Below are 7901 nucleotides of genomic sequence, written 5' to 3' on the forward strand. Positions count from 1 at the left end.
CATTATCGATAAACTCTTGCGAGCAAGTCTATTTCCAGGTGCAGCTGAATTGACAACTCCGCTGTTAAGGCTTTCAAGTATTCTTTGTCTCCCCTTGTGTCGAATCAATAAATTTGGTTTTACTTCCCGCGAAGACTGTTGCGATCCCATATACTTGTGGGTAATCAAGGAGCGCCGGTTAAGGTCAAGCTCGATATGAGCATCAGCCGTCTTGGTTGCAAACAACTCCAAAGCCTTGTCTTGTGACTCAGCCACCGTCTCCTTGTAAATGAACCAATGTTGTTCGGAGTTGATACACAATGTCTTCCAACGGGTGTGCATTCCAAACCCCACATTACGTCTTCCCTCTAGCTCAACACCATCATTTCACCCATTCCAATTCAACTCAATCCTCACTTGTGCTACCACCTCGGCAAAGCTAGGGCTACGGTCAAACACCAAGTCAACCTCTTCTGGGTCCGGCTCTAGGTTTCCATTCAAAAAAGCATCCTTGTCCACATGATGAACATGAACAATTCTTTCCATTCCCCTAGAATAATGTGAACAACACATACATACATGTGTTCATTAGTTACCATAATCAACACAAATCAACCAAGGGTTTCTACCCATACAACCTAATCCTACCATTTTCTCCTACTTCTACAAACCCTAAGATCCAACCAAATGTACATGCACCCTCAAATCAACTTAGGGTTTCACATCTAGGATTTCACATGTAGATCCAACCAAATTCATCAAATCAATGGATGAAAAGAAGGGGAAAGGAGGAGATTACCTCAAGGAACAGGTTGGGAACGATCTCCACAGGCAGATCTGAGGAAATACAAGAGATTTGGTAGGGATTTGAGGGGGGGGAGAGCCGGCCGCCTTGTTCTTCACTGAGTGAAACAGAGAGAAGAGTGCCCTGGGTCGGGCTGGGGTTGGCGCGGGCGGTACACATAAGTGGATGTGTGGCTCCCTTCCCATCAGTGCCACACTTTCAATGTGTAGCGCCCATGTGAACGGCGTCACACATCCTGCACGTCGGCTGGTCAACAGCGCGTGGCGTTGACCGCGCCATGTCGGTATGGATGTGTGGCGCCGTTCGCATGGGTGCCACACAAAAGGGTTAGTCCGGTGAAATAGTTTGGCCAGAGGTTCATTTTGTGCTTTTCTTTAACAAATAGGTTATTTTTATCAAAATCGCTAGTGGGGTTTTATTAGCTTTGCGTAATTATTGGTGCACTAGTAATCTTGCACGTGCATAGTGTTTTGCAATATTTCCCAAATTGAATATAGATTTGTGTTCTCTATGAAAAATCATATAGTCGTACTACGATATAGAAGTAAATCCCAATCACAATAGGGAGCAATTAGCTCTAAGATAGAATTGATTCTTTGACCATTTTATTGCCAGGTGGCTATCATTAAAAGTGAAAATGTTATGCTGGTTATGTCATTGCACCAAGGTGAAAATTTTCTAATTGTGAAGATAACTGAAAAAGTCATGACGTTATTCAAACTTTTATGTAGTTTGCCAAAATTTGCCTACTCTTTGTTCTCTATTAGAAAAATTATGTTTATGACATTGCAATTTTACTATAATAATTTGCTTGCCGTAACTTAGCACCACAAGTGCTCCCCTTATATCTCCGTCTGATCAAACCAACACACATATGGCGGAAATACTTTGTTAGCTCATGGGCGTCATCATCTGGCTTTGGAGTTCCTCCGTCCACATTCACCTTCTCAGCGATGACTTCAAACCAAACAATAAAGTCAACACCATGCGTTTTGAGAGAATAGTTCAGAATGAAACTGCTCTGCAAACAAAAACAAACAAAATTGTCTAGACATTAGTTAAGACCTAAACAAAAAATCAGAAGAAATACAAGGAATATTTAGCCAGTAACTACATCGTGTTTCCTTCTGTAGATTTTTTTTTAAAAATGTGTTTCCTTCTGTAGATGATATAACAGGCCAAACAAGATCACATGAACCATTGGATATTTGGATTCAATTCCACTTTAGCAGTTGGTCTACACGGTGACTTAGTGTGGAGTAGTGCAAACATATACAGTGATGAAACTATAGACAAAACATAGCACAACCACGATCACCTTAGTATGCACAAACCAATATACATGTGAGGTCAGAAAATTAGAAAAATCTTAGGATAAGACTACTCCCAGAGTCCCAGTACGTTGATCTTTGGGATTGTGAAATAACTCCTTCACTTCACATGACCTTCCACAGGCAGACTTTGCCTGTCCTAGACGTCTGAACCAATTTGCCTGTCAACCCTCCATTGGACTCTCTGGTGGCATCATAACTATATGGAATGGATCACTCTTTTCTGGCACTATTATCAGCCAAACAAAATTTCAAATCACTGTGAAGCTCCAATGCAATGCCTCACAAGATATTTTGTATATTACTAATGTATATGCTCCATGTGATGCTGAGGGAAGAACAGAATTTATTGACTGGTTTATGACACTTGATTCTAGCATGTATGACCTCTGGATGATTATGGGAGATTTTAATATGATCCGCAGCACATCTGACAGAAACAGACCAGGTGGCAATCTCAATAATATCCTACTTTTTAACTCAATTATACAGGAACATGATCTGGAAGAAATACCACTGAAAGGTAGAAACTATACCTGGTCAAATATGCAAGACAATCCACTTTTAGAGAAACTTGACTGGATTTTTACATCTCATAATTGGACTGTTCACTTCCCTAATACCCTGGCAACTCCTATGGCAAGATTAGGATCTGACCATGTACCTATTTTAATCCAAATTGGAACAGAGATTCCCAGAGCTCATATTTTCAGATTTGAAGACTATTGGATAGAATTTGATGGATTCTCTGAAGAGGTAGGAAAAGCATGGTTCAATAACGGATTATATCATAATTCTGCACAAGACATTACTGCCAGATTCAAGAATCTCAGATATGCTCTGAAAAAATGGAGTAAGAATATCTCTAAATTGTCAGGTATTATGGACAACTGCAGTTATACATTGGCCCTCATAGATGGGATTGAGGAACAGAGGAATCTCACTATTATGGAAAAGAACTTCAGAAAAATCATCAAGAAACACTTGACAAAATTACTGGAGGCAAAGAGAATCTATTGGAGAAAAAGAGCTAATATCAGGCGGGCAAAATTAGGGAATGAAAACACAAATTTTTTCCATACTGTGGCTACCAGAAACTACAGACACAACCTCATTGCAGTATTAAAAAATGAGCAGGATATAGAATTTACAGACCATGAAAGCAAAGCTGCTATTCTATGGAATTCTTTTAAAGGAATACTTGGTCAAACAAGTAACACTACTTGGAACTTTGATCTGCAAAGCATGATCACACCTCAAGATTTAAATATGGTGGAGCTCCCTTTGCCAATGAAGAGATAGATAATATTATAAAGCATATGCCAAATGACAAAGCCCCTGGACCAGATGGATTTAATGGTCTTTTCATGAAGAAATTCTGGAATATTATGAAACATCAGTTTTACAATATGTGCAACAATTTCTATGATGGAAATCTAGATCTTACTAGTATCAATACTGCATATATCACATTAATACCAAAAGTCAGCTGTCCTGCTTATCCCACAGATTTTAGACCTATCTCTCTGGTCTCTATGGCATCGAAGATTTTGACAAAATTAATTGCCAACCGGGTTCAAGATGTTATTATTCCATTGATTCACAGTAACCAGTATGGATTTATCAAAAACAGAACAATTCAAGACTGCATAGCATGGGCTTTTGAATACCTACATATTTGCCATAAATCCAAAAAAGAGATCATTATTATCAAACTAGATTTCAAAATAGCCTTTGATCTTGTAGAACACAGTGCCGTTCTAACTATGCTCAAGCACATGGGTTTTGGAGACAAATTCTTATCCTGGATCAAGATGATATTAACCACAGCCTCTACCTCTATTATTCTAAATGGAGTACCAGGTAAAAGCATCAGATGTAAGAGGGGTGTAAGACAAGGTGACCCACTGTCACCCCTATTATTTGTAGCAGCTGCTGAACTACTCCAGATTATTATCAACCATGCATGGGAGAATAACACTATCTCTCTGCCAGTTGATGAATCTTATAGTCAGAGCTACCCTATTCTACAATATGCAGACGACACATTGCTAATCATGCTAGCTGAACCAACACAGATTTTGGAACTTAAACGGATCTTGAAAGATTTTACTGATGCTACAGGTCTCAAAATCAATTACCATAAATCTTCTATGGTACCTATAAATATTACTGAGGACAGATGCAATGAGCTAGCAATCTTATTTGGATGTAAAAAAGAAACTATGCCATTTACATACTTAGGACTACTTATGGGAACTACCAAACCTAATATTGAAGATCTGACACCTATGGTTACTAAGGTAGACAGAAGACTAGCAGGATTATCTAATTTGCTATCTCATTGTTCTAGGCTAGTGGTTATTAAATCTGTTATCTCATCAATGCCAAATTTCATCATGTGTGCCTTAAAAGTATATTATACACACCTTGACCACATTGAAAAGTCTATTAGAACATTCCTCTGGCATGGAAAAGATATTGAGAAGGGCTCTAAAGGAAAAGCTTTGGTCAAATGGGATAATGTTTGCAAGACAAAAGAATCAGGTGGATTGGGAGTATTAAACCTGAGAGAACACAATAAGGCACTCTTGATCAAGAATCTATTCAAATTCTACAACCATCAGAATATTCCATGGGTGAATCTTTTATGGAGAGCTTATTACAGTGATGGTTTATCTAATATTTCCAGGAAAAACAGAGGATCCTTTTGGTGGAAAAACTGTATTTCTCATCTCCAGATATTCAAGCAAATTACCACTTGCACACCACAATCAGGAAGTTCTATTATACTCTGGAAGGATAAATGGTATGATACTGTGCTGCATGAGAGTTTCCCTCACCTATATTCCTTTGCAAAAAATAAGGAGATTACTCTGCAGCGGGTAAAACACCTAAGTCTGGATGAATTATATGATCAATTTCAATTACCTCTATCTATTATTGCAGCCCAGCAAATTAATGATCTCCACATAGCCATCAGCTCCATCACAGACAGCAGCAGCTCTTATGACAAATGGAACCTTACTAATGGAGGAAATAAATTTTTGACCAGGAAGGTGTATATGGATTTGATAAAAGAACCCCATGCACCTAAACCCTTCAAATGGATTTGGAAGTCCCCATGTTTACCAAAACATAAATTCTTTTTTCTGGCTTCTATTGCAAGATAGACTTAACACAAGAGATCTGTTATCCAGGAAAAATTTCCACTTACAATCTAATAAATGTGTGTTATGTATGGAGAATGCTGAAGAAACACTGGTCCATCTTTTTTTCTCTTGTGATTTCAGTCAGGTAATATGGTGGAAAATTGGTGAAGAATGGAACACAGATCTTCAACTTATTGATATGATCTTGGAGAATTCTACCAGATCTAATAATCCCTTCTTCAAAGTTGCAATGATAGCTGGATGTTGGAGTATATGGAATCACGGAACAAGATCATCTTTGAGAATGAAACGAAAAGTGTCCAGGAATGTTACTATTTTTTCAAAGCTTCTATACAGGAGATTAGACACAGAGTTAAACCTAGCTTGAAAGAAGGCATGCAAGCATGGATAGATACTTTGTAATTTTTTAGATTCTTGTTTTTTATTTTCTCTCTCTTTTATCTTGCCCTCCATTTGTATATAACCACGCCATTTTTTTGGGCACCATATATGAAAATGACGCAGTGGGGGTCTTCCCCACTGTATTTTGCGTCAAAAAAAAAAAAAACAGGCAGACTTTTGGTTTCCTTGCCTCAACTGTAGAGAACATTTGTTAAGTCAACATAATCTTTTGAAATGATTGAAATATGTATATTCCAATATTGATGACCTCACAATATAGCTAAGAGGTTTTTTCTATGGATAGATACATCAACCAATATTAAAGAGTGCACAATAAGAAAGAGGAATGGTGTGGAGTACCACTATATTCCAATTCCAAAGACACAGTAACATACAGAAATTTGATCTGCAATGGGAAAACAAAACAAGGTACTTTTTGAAGAAGGTAGAAATCTGAATCTCTTCAACTTTGGCAACATGTATTAAAGCAATTTGTAACTCAAGCATCGAGATTATGGATGATTACACTAAAAATCCAGTCTGACTCCCCACGTCCAGAGAAATAACTCATATCGTACATCTAATGCATTTTGTACTCGACATCCAGCAATTATGAGTTCCACTCTGGTGCATGCTTGTTTCCATCTTGTGCAGATGATAAGGAATCATAACCAAAAGAATGTAAAAAGGATAAATCTGGTGTGTGTGTCTGTACTTTGCATGTGGCAAATATATAGCCAGGATTTGAAACTGAACTTAATGAAATATTGTCTGTTGGTACCAAAATCCCAAAGTTGTTTCAGGGAAAAAAACAATATCGCTAGCAGAGCATAATATGTAAGAATCGTTGTTTGATCTGAAAGCTAGAGACAAGAGAAACTCTATTTTGTACGATGTTTCTATTTTTATACATGCAGCAAGCATTTTAAGTAAAATATCAAAACAAAAGAATTCATCATATGGTTCGTCGGCTATTTTCCCGCTGGAATTTGTGAGAGCAGAGGATGTCAGTGCAATACACTGGAAGAGAGTGGATTTGTAGCCACCCGGTGGCAATGCCCCCCACCAGTCTGCCGTCCGATGATGCCCTGGAGATTCGGTCTGCAATAGAAGTAATCAATCATGGTGCGGCTAAAACTCAGTAGATCTAGTGCAAAACTGAATTTCGTCCTAATTATATGCTGATATGGCATGACACAGCAGAGACGTGCAGCGATATATCCGGCCCTTTGACCATTTGATGCCAGGCCGCCCACGTGCCTCTGTTCACAAGCATGCATGCATGGCACGGTGTGGAAGTACCAAGTTGCTAGTCGAGCCACGCATGTGGATACAAACATGCATGCAAGTCTTGTATGTGCGTCGTCCCTTTTTTTTTTTAACAATATGTGTGTCGTCCCTGTGCACGGCCCTTCTTCTCGCAAGCATGTGCGGCGCTCGCAGTCGCAACTCCCGCTGCTGGTTGTCCGACCAGCTAAGTCAGCTTGACACGCTCGCCTCGGCCACGATGCACACTCGCTCGCTTGACTACACGCGCCGACTCGCCGCCCGAAGAGGGATCAGCAGCAGAAACTCGCCGCGCGCGCTAGTCGGCCCTCCTGCGCTCATGGGCTTATGCATTGCTGCTGCTTGCTTGTGCATGGCTGCAAAAGCTAGGTTGGGAGGTTTGGCTGGCCGCTCGAGAGGTTTGGCGGCAGCAGCTCGCCGGCTGATACATTGCTGCTGCACGCTAGCTAGTGAGTTGCTACAAAAGCTGGAGGCATTGGTGCTAGTTCGTCTAGGTAAGCGCAAGTGGCTCGTGCGTCACTACAAAATCATGAATATTTCACACACTATTTTTGACAAAATTTGAGCAAGAGAATCATGGAGAGGAGAGAGAATGGAGAAAAAAAGGAGGCGCATCAGCTCGCTCCCTCACACGCTCGGTTTAGACGAAATAGGGACGCAGTAGGCTGATAGGAGCACGACCCACGCATGATTTTCTTTTACTTGGACGACATGTGAATTAGGAGTGGTGGCATTTAAACCGACCACTTTCGTCATCATCACCACCTGGTGGTGGCATGCAAATTTATTGAGTGAAGACAATAAGGGGGAGCAGACATTGAATAAGTGGTCGTGAACGCAGTATGCTGCAGCGGTCTGTCCTCTCTCCGTGTGTGGCAGGTGCACTCGAACACTGGCGTATGTTGTAGCTTGTGCAGATGTTTTGCAGATAGTATAGCTAATTAG

The sequence above is a fragment of the Lolium perenne genome, chromosome 3, assembly GCF_019359855.2.
Source record: "Lolium perenne isolate Kyuss_39 chromosome 3, Kyuss_2.0, whole genome shotgun sequence".
Taxonomy (NCBI): Eukaryota; Viridiplantae; Streptophyta; class Magnoliopsida; order Poales; family Poaceae; genus Lolium; species Lolium perenne.